This window comes from Vulpes vulpes, chromosome 15 (genome assembly GCF_048418805.1).
Source record: "Vulpes vulpes isolate BD-2025 chromosome 15, VulVul3, whole genome shotgun sequence".
In the NCBI taxonomy this organism is placed as follows: Eukaryota; Metazoa; Chordata; class Mammalia; order Carnivora; family Canidae; genus Vulpes; species Vulpes vulpes.
The window spans coordinates 72,860,943-72,878,674 of record NC_132794.1 but is presented as its reverse complement, the minus strand read 5'-3'; the positions used below and the strand labels follow the sequence as shown (position 1 = coordinate 72,878,674).

General features: G+C 37.7%; 1 protein-coding gene and 1 pseudogene across 7 annotated transcripts in view; one reads left to right on the top strand and one right to left on the bottom strand.

Moving 5' to 3' along the window:
- The window catches only part of GLCE (glucuronic acid epimerase), a 115,670-nt gene that overhangs the window by 79,874 nt on the left and 18,064 nt on the right, over window positions 1-17,732 (bottom strand). The window contains exon 2 of one of the 7 annotated variants that reach the window (XM_072738975.1): window positions 17,269-17,344. The exons of the other annotated variants lie outside the window; for them this stretch is intronic. The gene's annotated coding sequence lies outside the window, so the exon portion shown is untranslated. The remainder of the gene's footprint in view (window positions 1-17,268; window positions 17,345-17,732) is intronic. 7 annotated transcript variants of the gene reach the window in all.
- LOC140595663 (cell division control protein 42 homolog pseudogene) lies at window positions 12,835-17,535 on the top strand (annotated as a pseudogene).

The following is a 17,732-nucleotide window of genomic DNA, read 5'->3' as shown; positions in this document are numbered from 1 at the left end:
AAGCAGGCTCCATGCAGGAAGCCTGATGTGGGATTCAATCTGGGGAATCCAGGACCATGCCCCGGGCCAAAGGCAGGCACTAAACCACTGAGCCATCCAGGGATTCCCCCCCTTTATAACACAAAACTAAAAAGTGTTGTCAATACTCACCATCTCATCTCCTCTTGAATCCCTGTCAACCAGGCTTTATTCTCTACCTATTTGTCAAACTTGCCCTTAATAAAGTCAACAATGGCTTCCATATTGCTAACTACAATAATCAATTCTCTTACTTTACCTATGACCAACAGATGATACAAACAGTAACTCCTCCACTAAAATACACTGCTCCCAGAACACTCCACTCTCCTGGTTTTCGTCTTTCTTGTTCTCCGCTGCTGGTTCCTCTTTTCTCTTCCCTCTAAATATAGAATGTTGTAGACTTCAGTCCTTGGACCTCTTCTGTCTTATGTGATACTGTAATTTATAATACGAAATATAACAGGCATTAAGGAGGGCACATGATGAGATGTATCTCATCTTGTATATAGTATAGCATAGTGTGTTACACTATATATAGTATAGTGTTATACTATATATGTTGGCAAATTGAATTTAAATTAAAATATATATATATATATATATATATATATATATATTCGTATTTGATCTTCCCTGTTTCTGGCACAAAGCTCCTAAAACTCTCGGAATTTTGGAATTTCCTACAAGATAAGAATAAAAGTGTCTTTTGTTATGTTATTGAGGTGACTTTTATAAAGTACCAAGGAAGGGAGCTGATTGCCAGGAGGACTAACCATGTAATTGGTGGGTTGGATATTTCAGTCCCACCCATCTGACCTCTGGATAAGGAAGAGGCAAGTGGGTGGAGGTTGAATCAATCACCAAACGGCTTAATGATTTAATCAATCATGCCTATGTAATGAAACCTCCATAAAACATACAATAGGAGGGGTTTAGGAGAGCTTCCAGGTTGGTGAACAAACAGACACATGAACAAGTGGTGTGTTCCTCGAGGGCACAGAAGCTCTGCACCTTTTCTTCATACCCTGCCCTATGCATCTCCTTCCATCTGGCTGTTCCTGAGTTATATCCTTTTATAATAAACCAATAATCTGTAGCTAGGTGTTTGAGTTCTGTTAGCCACTATAGCATAAATTAGCCAAACTCCTCCTTATTCCTCAAACACACAAGGCATACACTTTCCTTAGGGCCACTGAACTTGCTTTTACCTTAGAACAGGAATCCTCTTCCCTGAAATAGCTGTTTGTGTAGACTGCTTCTTTATGTCTTTGCTCATTTATTGCCTTCTTTTTCTGGCCCACCCTCATCCAATCCTCATGCCTCTGAACATTCGCCATCCCCTTTCCATCCCTTATTTTTCTCTAGAGTACCTATTGCTATCTGCATACTATGTGTTTCATCTGCTATTTTCTGTCTCCCTTCACTAAAATGTAAGCTCCAAAGGTACAGGAATATTTGTCTATTTTGTTTATTGTTGTACGTTACTGTAGGATAATGCCTGACAATAGCAGACACTGTATTAATATTTTTGGTTCAATGAATGACTGAAGCAACCAAGGAGAATTCTCTCACTGATCCATTCTAATAAAGGGGAATAATCTGAATAATTTCAAAGGTACCAAAATATTACATCCATATTTCAATCACTGTGATTTAAGCTCTGGCAGATTTAGCTCCCTAATTATATTCATACTGGTCTCACATTCGTTTGCATTCCCTTGGATGCATACTAATTATATGGGGAAGAGGAGTGCAGAACCATCTTAAACAACAAGGAGAACCGAGATTGATTTTTTTTTTTAAAGATTTACTGATTTATTTGAGGGGCAGGGGGAGGGAGTTAGGGAGGGGCAAAGGGAGAGAGAATCTCAAGCAAACTGCACCAACCACAGAACCTGAGTCAGGGCTTGATCTAATGACCCTGAGAATGTGACCTGAGCCAAAAGCAATAGTCAGACACTCATCTGAAAGCACTACCCAGATGTCCCTCAGGTTGATTTTAAAAAATAATTTTCCATAAGGGTGTCTGGTGGCTCAGTCCGTTAAGATCTGTCTTCGGCTCAGATTATGATCCTGGAATGAGCTCCACAACAGGCTTCTCGCTCAGCAGAGAGTCTGCTTCTCCCTCTCCCTCTATGTCTCCCCCCCCCCCCATTTGTGCTCTCTCTCTCTCTTGCTCTCAAATAAAGTAAATCTTTAAAAAAATTTTTTTCAATAGATAATCCAAAGTGGAAAATCCATACACAATATTTCATAGAATATAATTGTTAAGAATCTGCAAAGTCTAGGAGTAGAGAAGAGGTTAAGTAAAACTTTCAATCAAATTTTACTGGTACAAAAAAAAACTACTCTTAAGATTTTATAATTTTTTTCATAGATAATTTATAAACTTTGCCTAATACAACATCACATATTTTCCATCTATACTCCAACCTACATTTCCCTTTTTCTAAACTATCAGTGATAAAAGAACTACTTAGATGGAAAAAAAAAAACAACTACTTAGATGAAACTAACAGATTCTCAAAGCACAAGACTTAATTGAGCTGAGATAAAATAATTTTATAACTATATTTTTCTATTTGTATTTGTATAATGTTTTATACATTTTCCAAAATGCTTTCACATCTTTATGATGATCTTCATACTGATCTGCACAATAAGCAGACAGATATTATCACACCCTCCCCCACCTCCCATACACTTACTTACACACACTTTACAGATGGAAAAAATTGAGTCTTAAAGAGATTAACTGACTGGCTCAGAGGCACACAGCTACATAAGTGGTTCAACCTGGACTGTAACCAAGTTCTTTCATGTCCAAGTCTACTGTTTTCTATCACAACATATTACTTCACCCAGTGATTAAAGAAAGGTATCACTGCCTAAATCTACAAAACTTGACTCTAAAAGCATCTTCTTTCAGGATTGGATATTTTCACATTCCAACCTATTATAAAACACTTTGCAGATGGTACAAATGTGCTAACATCCTCACAGAAAAAAAGGAGAAAAACCCCAAGAAGTCAATATAATTAAAGAAAACTCAGTATCCAAAGCAGTAGTAACATGAGATTAATGGTTATTCTCTGCCCACAAAATCAATGTTTTAGAACTGTTCAACTATCAAAGAGGTACTTAATACCACTGCAGCCAGAAAAAGATATTTAACAGAGGCTATTCCGAGTAAAAATCACTTAGTATTGCTAGAACTCATACTAGGTCCCTCTCTGAATAACCCTGGACATCTGGAATGAAAATAACAAGAATGAATTCTTTTTGCCCTTCTCCCCTAAGGATTAACTCGGGTTTAGATCAACAAATGGCTCCATGACTCATTTCATCTGGACTTCCTCCAGGTCTCCTCTAATATTCTAAGATGAGGAGAGAGAGGGATTCCTTTATCATTCCATCTGCACCCTAAAGCAATCCAAAAGTGGGTCAAGAATTAACTCAAAAAGTACATTCCATGTGAGATTAAATGCTTCGTTCTTCCCATCATCAAAACCTAATTGTGTCTCTGACCCATATTAAAAGTTCTCCTGGTAGAAATCTAGATTCATTTCTGAAGCCACATCAGGCTTACTTTGGACTCTGTAAATATGGCTACCAGCCCAGTGGGCAATAGCACACAGGAAATTAACAGAACCTGGCCTAGGTAGGGAGAGCCATCCATTTTTAGGGCCAGGAAACACTGACCTTAAAAAAAACAGGTAATACTTCACTACACATGGTTTGATTATGTGAAACAGTATTTGCTACCACAGATACTCTTTCTTTCTTCCATTTTTCAGCCAGTATCTAGGGACTGACATGTTATATCAAACTTTATTTCCAGTTCCTTCAAGAAAGTAAACGGTTGGACAGAAGTTAAAATAATTTAATATGAAGGTAAAAAAAAAAAAAAAGGATTTGAAACTACTCTAAAGTAAATATGTGATGCAGTTAACAGTAGTTTGGGACCAATGCCCTAAGTAATGAAACTGATCTTTGTCTGGAATATTCCCTGCAAAGCCTGAAACAGAGTAAGATAGCAAGATAGCAAGATATCTAGGGCACAATATTTAAGGAGACTCTGACTTTATAAGCAGGATAGGCACCTGAGAGTGAGTGCTTCCTTATATTTTGTATCATCAGTGCCCCACTGCCTCACCAATTCAGAGCTCTGATCTACTATGAGAGAAATATAGGAGATATATATGTTCATCAATAAATATATATTCATCCACTGCAATACATATATATACATATATATGTATGTATTCAAATCATCAATAGTGGAAGATAGTGTGGCTATAAGAAGTACCTAAAAAGAATGTAAAATTTGAAATCCTGATCACATTCATCATGACTATTTTCTGAATATAATAAGAAAAGGAGAGACTTGATATTTTGCACATATTCTGAAATGAAGCTGCCTTTAAAGAAAAAAGAAGGAAGGGGGATCCCTGGGTGGCTCAGCAGTTTCGCGCCTGCCTTTGGCCCAAGGCGCGATCCTGGAGTCCCGGGATCGAGTCTTGTGTCAGGCTCCCGGTAGGGAGCCTGCTTCTCCCTCTGCCTGTGTCTCTGCCTCTCTCTCTCTATGTCTATCATAAATAAATAAAAATAAATCTTTAAAAAAAAAAAGGAAAAGTTTATAGTGTAAATGGAAAAGTTTAGTGTTTATAGAGAGATTTCCACCCTGAACATGAAGGGAAAAGAAAGTCTGGAATTATTCTTCTGCCTAAACAACTAGAAACTAGACATAATATAGGAAACAACTGTTTTCAAACACTGAACAAAGGTGACACAAGACTGTGATCCCAGAGTACTGTTCTAAAAAGGCAATAAATTACAAAACCTCTCGCTTTCTGCCTGGAGGTAATTTCCAGGCAATGGTACAGAGAAGGATAACCCCAAAAGAATCCAGCACTATTGCTGAGTTAAAAAGACACAGATCAAAGTTTAGAAAAGCCAAGGTGGCTAGAATTGTGAGGGGTGGGGGTGGGAAAGAGACTAGCTGAGAGGAGAAGATCTACACAAAGAAAGAGGTCCAAAAAAAATTCATGGGGGTCCTACTGGATATTTGGCTGAATACAATTTGTACATGTAAAAAGTGAAACCCCAAGAGACCAGGCAAAATCAAATCAACCCCTAAGGAAAGAATATTACCAGGAAGCTGTTAGATAAAAAATTGTCAGAGCTCACGAAGAGCCAAGAATTGTTTTTTTTTTTTTTTCAAGAATTGTTTAAATTCCCCCTTCAAAGTGGAGAGATCTTGCTGAACACAGAAGCCAACAGTGACCCCAGCAGAACCATGCCTTAGAAGTGAGGTTAAATGAGTCCTACAGTAAAGGCAATTCTGGGTATGCCCTGAAACTGCTTCAAAATAAGCCATGAAAGGACCAAACTTACCTGAAGTAACTCAGCAGTTTACAACAACAATTTTGACATTCTTTAATGAAATACAACAAAATCCAGCAAACAACATAAAACAATGATGAGCATACAATAACCATACAATAATCAAAAATTATTATAAGATACAGCATAACAATTAGGCTTAGAATAAGTAATAAAATGTGACCCATGAACTAGAAAACCATAGTCAATATTAACAGAACCAGAAATGAAAGAGATGATTGAATCAGGAAATGAAGATGTTAGAACTATAATAAATATATTTGCTCAACAACATAATATCTGAATATAATGAGACAAGGAAACCTATAAAAATGGATCAAATGGGACTTCTGGAGATGAAAAATATATCTGAAATTAAAATATTGTTCAAAGAGATTTACAGTAGATTAGCCACTGCAAAAGTAAACCTGGAGACCAAAGAATAGAACTATTCAAAAAAGGAGAGGAGGGGGAACAAAGACATTGCCTTCCACCTGTGGGGCAGTATGAGCAGTCTAACAACATACGTTTAACTGAAGCATGAAAACAAGAGATGGAGCAATGTTGGAAAAAAAAATGGCTGAAAAAATTTTCAATTTGTTGAATGCCTCAGATTCACAGTTCCAAGAAGTCCAAGGAATCCCACAGAGGATAAACACAAACACACACTCACCCATACACATAAAGCACACCATAAACCAATTACTGAAAACAATGACAAAAATTCTTAAAAGCATCTGTAGGAAAAAATGTACATTACATACAATAGAACAAAGAAATCACCACAAATTTCTTCTCAGAGGTATGCAAGGCAGAAGACAACAAAATAAAATTTTTAAAGTGCAAAAAGGTAAAAATAAGGTGATGTAGTATGCAGAAGAGAGTTAACATAGCAAGCTCAAGACTGCTATCCTTAGAAAACATTTCCTAATACAGGTGGTTTACTGTGCCTACATTATCTGTACAAACAGTATGACTTATGCTAAACACCTGCTTTCCTTCTGGGAGTCTGGTACTTGGTGCATGCTGGCAGAGGATGCTTATGTGACCAACTCTTAATAAAAACTCTGGACACTGAGTCTCTAATGGGATATCCTGTTAGACAACATTTTTCAAGTGCTGTCACGATTCATTGTTGAGAGAATTAAACATGTCCTGTGTGACTCCACTGGGAGATACTCTTGGAAGCTCATGCTTTGTTTTCTCCAGACTTTACTCATGCACCTTTTCCCTTTGCTAATTTGGCTTTGCATCCTTTCACTATAATAAATCATGAGTATAACCATATGCTCAGACCTAAGAGTTTTCCTAGTGAGCCACCAAACCTGAAGGCCGTCCTGGAAACTCTTAACACACTAAAATTCAGTACCAGGGGCAGCCTGGGTAGCTCAGCAGTTTAGTGCTGCCTTCAGCCCAAGGTGTGATCCTGGAGACCCAGGATCGAGTCCCACGTCGGGCTCCCTTCATGGAGCCTGCTTCTCCCTCTGCTTGTGTCTCTGCCCCTCTCTCTCCCTTGTCTCTCATGAATAAATAAAAAAAAAAAAAATTCAGTACACTGGAAAAAATCTTCCTGAAATGTTGATAAAATACTTTTTTAGACAAATAAAAGCAGGGAGTATTTGTCACCAGCAGCCCTGCACAATAAAAAAAAAAAATGCTGATAAAGAATTTCTGGGGAAGCAAAATGATAATAAAGAAAAACATAAATCTAAACAAAGGAAGAAAGAGCACTAAAATGAGTAAATATGTGACTAAATATAAAATAGATTTTCTTTCTCATTTTAAAATAATAATCTATTCTGGGGTTTGTAAAATACATAGATAGGAGTAAAATATATAACAACATTTGGAAAAGTGATGGGAGAAGGGAAAAATACACTGTGCTTACAGTCACATACTATGCATGAAGTGATAGATTAATATTTGTAGGAAGACTGTGATAAGTTAAAGGTGGTTATTATAACCGTGTCAACCACTGAAAAAGAAAAAAGAAAGAAAAAGTTACACAGTTCATAAGGCAACAGTGGAGATAAAATGGAATAATAAAATGTACTCAATTCAAAAGAAGGCAAGAGTAAAAAAAGCAAAGAAGAGATGGGACAAACAGGAAACAAATTGCAAGATGGCAGACATAAGCGCAATTACATTATCTAACACCTGACTGAAAGGAAGAGATTACCAGATTTGTATAATGCTGTCTAAAAAGAAACCTACTTTAAATATAAAAACAAAAAGGTTAAAATTAAAGGATTATAGGGCAGCTGGGTGGCTCATGGTTCAGCGCCACCTTCAGCCCAGGGCCTGATCCTGGAGACCAGGGATCAAGTCCCACGTCGGGCTCCCTGCATAAAGCCTGCTTCTCCCTCTGCCTGTGTCGCTGCCTCTCTCTCTCTGTGTCTTTCATGAATAAATAAAATCTTCAAAAATAAATTAAAGGATTATAAAAATATACCAGGCTACTTATCAATAAAGAGCTGGAGTAGCACACCTGGGTGGTTCAGTGGTTGAGTGTCTGCCTTTGGCTCAGGGTGTGGTCCTGGGGTCCTGGGATGGAGTCCCACATCGGGCTCCCTGCATGGAGCCTGCTTTTCCCTCTGCCTACGCCTCTGCCTCTCGCTGTGTGTTTCTCACGAATAAATAAATCTTAAAAAAAAAAAAAAAAAAAAAAAGAGCTGGAGTAGCTATCTTAATATCAGATAAAATACATAAGACTATCACCAAAGATAAATAGGGTCATTTCAGGGGTGCCTGGGTAGCTCAGTCATTAAACGTCTGCCTTCAGCTCAGGTCATGATCCCAGGGTTAGGGGATCAAGCCCTGCATCAGGCTCCCTGCTCAGTGGGGAGCCTACTTCTCTCTCTGCCCCTCCTACCTGCTCATGCTCTCATTATCTCGTTCTCTCAAACAAATAGATAAAATCTTAAAAAAAGGGGGGGGGGAGTTATTTCATATTGATAAACAAATCAATTTAACCATGAAGATGTAAGTATCCTAAACTGAACAGCTTCAAAATACATAAAGCAAAAACTGACAGGATTGTAGGGAATAGACAAATCCACAATTACTGTCAGTGACTTTAACACTATAATCTCAATATGTGATAGAACAAGTATACAGAAAATGAATAAGGATATAGCAGACTTGAACAATATTATCAACCAACTTGATTTGATTTACGGAACATTCCACCAACAGCAGAATATTCATTTTTTTTCAAGTACATACAGAACCATTACCCAAGACAGACTACATTCTGAGCCTTAAAACCATTCTCAATAAAGTTTAAGAATTTTATCACAATGCAATTAAATTAGAAATTAAAATCAGAACATCTTTAAAATCCCCAAACACCTGGAAACTAAAAAATACTCTATATCTTAAAAAAGGAAGTAGGTCTGAAATCAATTACCTAAGCTTCCACCTTAAGAAATTAGAAAGAGAAAAGCAAAATAAACCTAAGCAGTAAATGTTCTCTCTTTTTCTGTAAAAATAAAAAGCAGAAGATGGAGGGGGGAGAGAATAAGGACAACAAAACAGAAGCAAGTGGGAAAAAAGTCAGTAAGACCAAAAGCTAGTTTTTTGGGGATGAGTAAAACCCAAAATGGTAGACATCTTGGAAGACAGTTTGGCAGTTTCTTATAAAATGAAACATTTTCTTATACAATCCAGCATTCATACTCCTTGGTATCAATCCAAATAAGTTGAAAACATCTACACAAAAACCTGGACATGAATATTTATATAAGCCTTATTTAAAACTGTCAAAACTTGAGGGGTGCCTGGGTGGCTCAGTCAGTTAAGTGTCCAACTCTTAACTTCAGCTCAGGTCTTCATCTCAGGGTAGTAATGGAGCCTACTTAAAAAATAAAAAATAAAAACAAGAGATGACTGGGTGGCTCAGCTGGTTAAGCATCTGCTTTCAGCTCAGGTCATGTCAGGGTCCTGTGATCCAGCCCTGCATTGAGCTTCCTGCTCAGTGGGAAATCTGCTTCTCCCTCTGCCCCCCATCCCTAGCTCGTGCACGCTTTAATAAGTGAATAAAATCTTTCTTTTTCGGGGGGGCAACAAGTGAATAAAATCTTTAAACAAAACAAAAACAACCACAAAAAACCTTGAAAGCAACGGAGATGTCCTTCAGCAGCTGAATGGTTAAACTGTGGAACATCCATACAATGGAATATTATGCATAGCTTTAAAAAGAGCTATCAAGCCATGAAAAGACATGGAGGAAACCCTAAATGCATATTGCTAAGTGAAGGAAACCAATGTGAAAAAGCTATATACCATATGATATTCTGGAAAAGGCAAAACTATGCCAGAAGTTGGAGAAGGAGAAACGAACAGGTGGAGCACACAATTTTTAGGGCAAACTACTCTATATAATGCTGCAATTGTGAATATATGTCATTAAACATTTATCCAAACCCATAGAACATACAACACCAGGAGTGAATCCTAATATAAATCTATGGACTTTGGGTGATAATGATGTGTCAATGTAGATTCATTGAGTGTTGGTGGTGGGAGGCTATGCATGTGTGGGAGTAGGGGCTATATAAGTACAGAAAAATCTGTACTTTCCACTCAACTTTGCTGGGAACCTAAAACTGCTCTAAAAACCAAAGTCCGTTTTAAAAGAAATTTTTAAGTCCATGAAACCAAAAACTGGTTCTTTGATATAAGTAAAACTGATAAACAGCTAGCCAGACTAATCAGGAGGCAAAAAAGGAAAAGAGGCAAAACACCAGTATCAGAAATTAGAGAAATTACAGACATTAAAAGAATAAAGGAGGGCAGCCCGAGTGGCTCAGCGGTTTAGCGGCGCCTTCAGCCCAGGGCATGATCCTGGAGACCCGGAATCGAGTCCCACATCGGGCTCCCTGCATGGAGCCCGCATGGAGCCTGCTTCTCCCTCTGCCTGTGCCTCTACCTCTCTCTCTCTCTGTCTCTCATGAATAAATAAATAAAATCTTAAAATAAAATAAAATAAAATAAAGGAATGTTATGAACAATTCTACATGAATGAATTTAACAACTCAGATGAAATAAATTCCTTGAAAGACAAACTTACCAAAGCTCACTTAAGAAAAAATAAATAGAATAATCCTGTATCAGTTAAAGAAATTGAAATTGGGGCACCCCCAGTGGCTCAGTAGTTTAGCGCTGCCTTCAGCCCGGGGAATCATCCTGGGGACCCGGGATCGAGTCCCCCATCGGGCTACCTGCATGGAGCCTTTTTCTCCCTCTGCCTGTGTCTCTGCCTCTCTTTCTCTCTGTCTCTCATCAATCAATAAATAAAATCTTTAAAAAGAAAAAAGAAATTGAAATTATAGTTTAAAATCTTCCCATAGACAGAACTTTAGGCCCAATTGGCTTCACTGGTGAATTCTACCTAAAATACAAGGAAGAAATAACACCAAATCTAAAAAACATCCGGAAAATTGAAGCAGAAGGAGAGAATACTTCTCAATGAACTCTCTACAAGGCCAGCGCTATCCTGATATCAAAACCAGACATTCTGGTTTCAAAACCGTAGAACAAATCTCTCATGAATATAGACACAAAAATTCTTAACATTTATGTAAATCAAACCCAACAATACAAAAAAGTAAAATGCATCGTGACCAAGTGGTGTTTTTATGAGAAAAGCAAAGTGGGTTTAACAGTTAAAAATGAATTAATGTTTAGAAAAACCTTTTTAGGGGATCCCTGGGTGGCTCAGTGGTTTGGCGCCTGCCTTTGGCCCGGGGTGAGATCTTGGAGTCCCGGGATCAAGTCCCGTGTCGGGCTCCCGGCATGGAGCCTGCTTCTCCCTCTGCCTGTATCTCTGCCTCTCTCTCTCTCTCTCTGTCTCTCTCATGAATGAATGAATGAATGAATGAATAAATAAATAAATAAATAAATCTTTAAAAAAAAAGGCAAAGAAAAACCTTTTTATATAAGATTCTATCCTTTAGAGTACATTTTCATTTTCTTATTCTTTACACACTCATGTTAACACTTTTTTTTTTAAAGATTTTATTTATGTATTAATGAGAGACACAGAGAGAGAGAGACAGAGAAAGCGGCAGAGACACAGGCAGAGGGAAAAGCAGGCTCCATGCAGGGAACCCGACGTGGGACTCGATCTCAGGTCCCTAGGATCAGGCCCTTGGCTGAAGGCGGCGCTAAACCACTGAGCCACCCGGGCTGCCCAACACTTTTCTTCATTTGCAAGAAGAATAAAATCTTCCTCAAAGAAAAGATATAATAATTACATAAAAGCAGTATGAGAAATGCAATGAAGGGAGGAGTGAGACATGGAGGGAGAGTGTGATTGACTCCCCTGTTGCAGTTATTTTGACATTACTTAGTCTCTAAATTTCAGTATTTTCTTTTGTAAAACGGGGATACTAATACTCTTCCATCGGTTGAAGAATAAAGTGACATAAACATTAGGTACTTGCTATGCTTGTGCATAGTAACAAAGTCAACATATATTAGTTCCCTTTTCCTTTCAAAATCTATATGCAGTATTTCCATATAAAAGAAAAAGGCAAACTGCAGAACTGGCCTTCCCTTTTATAAAAGAGACTGCCCCAAATCCAACATGACAGACAGCAGCAAGCAACTAGATCTAAACAAAAAGGTAAATGATATCAATTCAGGAAGTATCTATGCTTTGTTTCACATTTTATTGTAATAAAATACAAAGAGAAACTTTGTATTTGAATATGTAGCTTATTAACATATTCAGATTCCACTTGTACATTAACCTATGACATGATGAATATATTAAATAGTATTTTAAAAGTCAATTCCTCACCATCATTTCATTCAACTCCAAATAGGAACTTTTGCTCATCAGAGTTCTCAGCAGTGAAAAGCAAACCTCCTTTGGCAATAATAATCAAACTCCACCCACATTTCTGTGGGAGATCTTAGGGTTCTTCAAAAGAATAATGTCAGAAAGGAGAAGTACATTTGAAAAAACAGTCAATAACTGGAATAAATAAAAAAATGCATCCATCATACCCTGCAAGCCACACAAAGCACTACAGCTTATTACCTTTACTCTACAGCTGCTTCCTTGAAAAACAGCTTTAACCAAAACACCAGGGCAAAAATTTGAGGTAAAAAAATTATAGGGAATATCTGAGAAGTTGCTACTAAAATACACTTACTAGAAACAAGCATGCAACACCAGTTTTACAATAAAATGACTTTTACTCGTTGAGCATCTAATTTCAAAAAAAACTGTACATGTCCTTATCTTTTTCTGATAGATCTGAATAATCAGAATCTAAGATTATTTATTTATTTTTTTAGGACCAGAATCTCTCATTACTAAGTTCCCTCCCTTTAAAGGCCCACTCTTTAATTAGTGTAAAAAGACAACTTAAAATTGTGTTAGTCTATACTTCTCACATTTTTTTCATATCATTTTATTTGACTCCCATAAGAACAACTTGGTGAGAAGATATTTCAGCTTACAAAGAAGACAGTTGAAGGTCTGAGAGATGAAGTGATTTGTCCATGATCACACTTAACTGAAAAGCAGTGAAGCTAGAATTAATTAGAACCCAAATCATAACCCAACTCACTTTCTACTTTATCACAATGCTCCAGGCAATTTTTGAAGAGAGAAAGGAGATACAAATCAAATCACTAAAGTTTCTATGTAAATGGCAGCTAAGTCAATTATCTGGAGGTGAAAGAGGTTAAAAACTATTGGTTACAAGGAGATACAGATTCAAATTTGCCAACTATCTCCAATCCTTTCACTATTTCAACATTCTCTTTCTAAAGAAAGGAATGCTTAGTAATTGCTGTATTGCTTTAGAGGATAGAAAGCTCTGAACATGGGCAATTAAATCAAAAATATGACTAAGCATATTTTGACTCATTATAAAAGCCTAACAGAAAAAGTATGGATTAAGAAACCTCACAGCATTCGGACACAACCAAAGCAGACACCATGACTGTTTGCTCCAATATCCATCCATTCCACAACTCTTTGGCAGCAACTAGGAAAACTGACTTCAGCTCAAGGTGGGTTTACCCCCATCCTTGTAGCCAGAAATTCAGAAATGAGGAGGAATCATGCCAATGAGATATGAAAAAAAAGTTTTCTGGTAGGTTCTGGTTAAGTCTGTCCTTTCTGTTCAGAGGAAGCTCTGGGGTGTCCCGATTGGATTGGGGGGGGCACCAAATGTGGGGCGCTCTGATTGGGAGGTGGCCAGCAGCACAAGTGGTGAAAGAATTCACCCAAGGCAGAACAAATAAATGAAAGCTTACTGAATTCACTGCAAGGGAGCAATGGGCAGGACAGCAACAGAGAGATTGTCTGTGTCAAGGCAATGGTGAGGGGCTGCAGTTATAGGGCAAAGTTAGGGAGTAAAGGGACTTACGGAATTTCCCCCTTTTTTGGTAATCTTAAGAACTGTGCCTCGTTGTAATTGGTCAGTTAGGGCCTATGGCTATTTCAAGGTGGGGCACTTAATGAGCCTGTTGGCAATGCCTGCTTGCATTTAGCTCAGTGGTCACTGTGGGCCCTTTTACCTTCCTCAGGCTTCTATTGCTCAAGCTTGTTGCCTAAAAGCGCCCTCTACAGAAGCCAGAGGACTCTTCTTCCTTGTGGAATATATGGTTCCTTCCTGGAAACCATCATACAACTACAGAGAACGCCCTGCCTTGGCATAAAGCCAGTATTACGGAACAATGCAAAGAATCTGAATTCTTGGTGTCTTCAGTAATGTACTGACCAAGTAATTCTGAAGACTACTATCATCTAAGACTTCCAGTTACATTAAGGCAAAAAAACTTCTTATTGTCTAAGACTGTTTGAAATGGGCCTTCTATTACTCAGAGCCAAAAGAAGCCTAACTGAAACACACTTTGAGATAATACATTTAGCTGATAAATTACAAAAGGTGCCTAAGAACTAAAATGAGCTCTAGGATTTCAAAAAAGACTTTAAGACCACTTATTCTATTAGCAGGTAATTTAGATGTAGTAATATAAAATGAAAAATATATATATAGAATTTTGAAAAAGAAATAGAACTCTATGCTTGTTTTTTATAATTAATATTTTTCTTGAACTTGGGTATTCCTGGAAGACTTGGAGGAGGTATTTAGGATGCTGTAACAAAAATCACTGTTAATGGGGCACCTGAGTGGCTCAGTGGTTGAGCATCTGCCTTCGGCTCAGAGCATGATCCCAGGATCCGGGATCAAGTCCCACGTCAGGCTCCTTGCAGGGAGCCTGCTTCTCCCTCTGCCTATGTCTCTGCCTCTCTCTCTGTGTGTCTTTCATGAATAAATAAATAAACTCTTTAAAAAAAAATCATTGTTAATGGTTCAGGATCAGTCTTGAGAAATATTAAAGCAATGTCCTACTTCAGTCTGACATTCATTTTTATGAAAAATTTCTGTATGCCAAATGCTTATTAATGCTTGTTAATTAATTAAATGCTTATTAATTCTCAGTGCTACTAAAAGGAATAAGTCTCCAAAAACACTGCAAAAGAGAAAGCCACAGGCCCAAAATGGCATCACTTGGGCCAAGGCAAGTAACTAAACCAGGGTTTTAACACCTAACCTAACTGCTGTCTCAACCTGCCACAGAAATAAAGGTCTTAACCTGTCCATCAGGAATTTTTTAATAAGTTCCAGTGAGGTAATCTGTCACATAGGCCCTCTCCATCCCCAAAGGAAGAGCCTTGCCCTTCTAAGGGAAAGTGACCTTGCCTGGAACAATCCTTTCTTTTCTTTCACTAATAACTTTCTTGCCCCACCCTCTTTCCTATAAAAATCTTCGTTTGTACAGACCCTTTGAGCTCCCCTCTACTCGCTAGATGAGATGTTGCCCAATTCATAAATCACTTAATAAAGCCAATTTGTTCTTCAAATTTACTCAGTTGAGTTTTGTTCTTTGACAATATGAAACAGGGATACACTTAAAATCCAAAACTGCAGTTCTCCAACACCAGATACCTATGCCTCTGTTTATGACATTCTCTATTTGGGATGTTCACCACCTCAGCCGGCTAAAATGATTCTTGCTCTAACCACCAGCTGGCTCTCCCTTACTATGGTTTCCCAGAATCTTTCTCTAAAAGTATAAGGAAAAGGAAATGAGAGGGAATCAAAATAGTACATTAGAAAAAATAAACACAGAAGGCAGTAATGGAGGAACTGGGAAACAAAAACCTATAAGTAGTTACTTTAAATATAAATAGTTTAATTCAATTAAAAAGCAGTGACTGGGGGCGCCTGACAAGTCTAGCTAAAAGTTTGTCCTTTTATCTTTTCAAGTACCAACTTTCGGTTACATTAATTCTCTGTAATGTCTTTCTATTCTCCATGTAATTTACCTCCTGGACTTTGGTCTTTATTATTTCCTTTCTTTTACTAGTTTGGTCATCTTTTTCTAGTTCCTTAAGGTGTAAAGTTAGCTTATTGACTTGAATTTTTTTTTTTTTACTGTAGATGTTTACAATAAATATAAATTAGTTGTTTGAATCTATTTAAGAGTTTGTTGTTTAATTTCCATATTAGTATTTCACTTTCCTTCTGTTATTGAATTCTAATTTTATTCTGTTGTGTTCAGAGAATATACTTTGTACGATTTCAGTCTTTTAAATTTATTGAGACTTATTTTTGTATGTAGCCTAACAGAACTTTTATACACACAATAGGAAACCAAAACATTCACTTGACATACTTTATTTTAATATTCACTTTATTGTAGTAGTCTGGAACTGAACCCACACTATCTCCAAAGTATGTCTATATATGATCTATAGACTCTATTTAAAAGACAGACATTATCAGACTGGATAAAAAAGCATGATCCACCCAGAAGTCACTTATGAGAAACCGTTAAATATGAAGACACAGGGGTGTCAGCAAATTGTCCAACTCTTGATTTCAGCTCATGTCTTGATCTCAGGAGTCCTGGGATAGAGCCCCACATTCCAGCGCTATGCTCAGCAGGGAGTCCACTTGAGGATTCTCTCTCCCTCTCCCTCTGCTCATTTCCCTGCTCTCACTCTCTCTCCCTCAAATAAATAAATAAATCCAAATAAATAAATAAGAAGACACAAGTAGGCTAAAAATAAAAAAGATGGAAAACGATATATGAAAAAAAAAGCTGGAGTAGCTTTACTATTAGACAACGTAGATTCTTAAAACAGAGTATAACAAAGAATAAAGACAGTCATATAATGATGAGCAAGTCATTTTATCAGGAAAACATAACAATCCTCAATGTTTATACTCCTAAAAACAGTTTCAAACTACATGAAGCAAAAACTGATAGCCAGACTGATGAAGGAAAAGAGAAGGACACAACCAACAGATAGAGAGCAAAAATAGTATGTTCAACTCATTGGCCATCAAGGAAAGGCAAATTAAAACCATAAAGAGATACTGCTACACATCTGTTATAACACCTAAAGTAAAAAATAGAGACAATACCAAATGCCGAGTGCTGTCAACGCCCCGGCGGAGAAGCTGAGGTCATCATCAAATTTGAAATATTTACAGTGGATACGAAACTGATTCAGCAATGCAGACAACTAAGTGTGTTGTGGTGGGCGATGGTGCCATTGGTAAAACATGTCTCCTGATATCCTACATAACAAACAAATTTCCTTCTGAGTATGTACCGACTGCTTTTGACAACTATGCAGTCACGGTTATGATTGGTGGAGAGCCATATACCCTTGGACTTTTTGATACTGCAGGGCAAGAGGATTATGACAGATTACAACTGCTGAGTTATCCACAAACAGATGTATTTCGAGTCTGTTTTTCAGTGTTCTCTCCATCCTCATTTGAAAATGTGAAGGAAAAGTGGGTGCCTGAGATAACTCACCACTGTCCAAAGACTCTTTTCTTGCTTGTTAGGACCCAAATTGATCTCCGAGATGACCCCTCTACTATTGAGAAACCTGCCAAGAACAAACAGAAGCCTATCACTCCAGAGACTGCTGAAAAGCTGGCCTGTGACCTGAAGGCGGTCAAGTATGTGGAGTGTTCTGCACTCACACAGAAAGGCCTAAAGAATGTATTTGACGAAGGAATACTGGCTGCCCTGGAGCCTCCAGAACCGAAGAAGAGCCGCAGGTATGTGCTGCTATGAACATCTCTCCAGAGCTTTCCGCACAACTGGTGTCAGCATCATACTAAAAGCAACGTTAAATCAAACTAAAGATTAAAATTTGTTCTTGCGCCTACCTACATACACTCGTGTGAGACAAAGCCAATATGTATGGTCCCTTTCCCCTTCTCAGTACTAGTTAATTTGAGTAATTGTGTATTGTCAGAAAAGTGATTAGT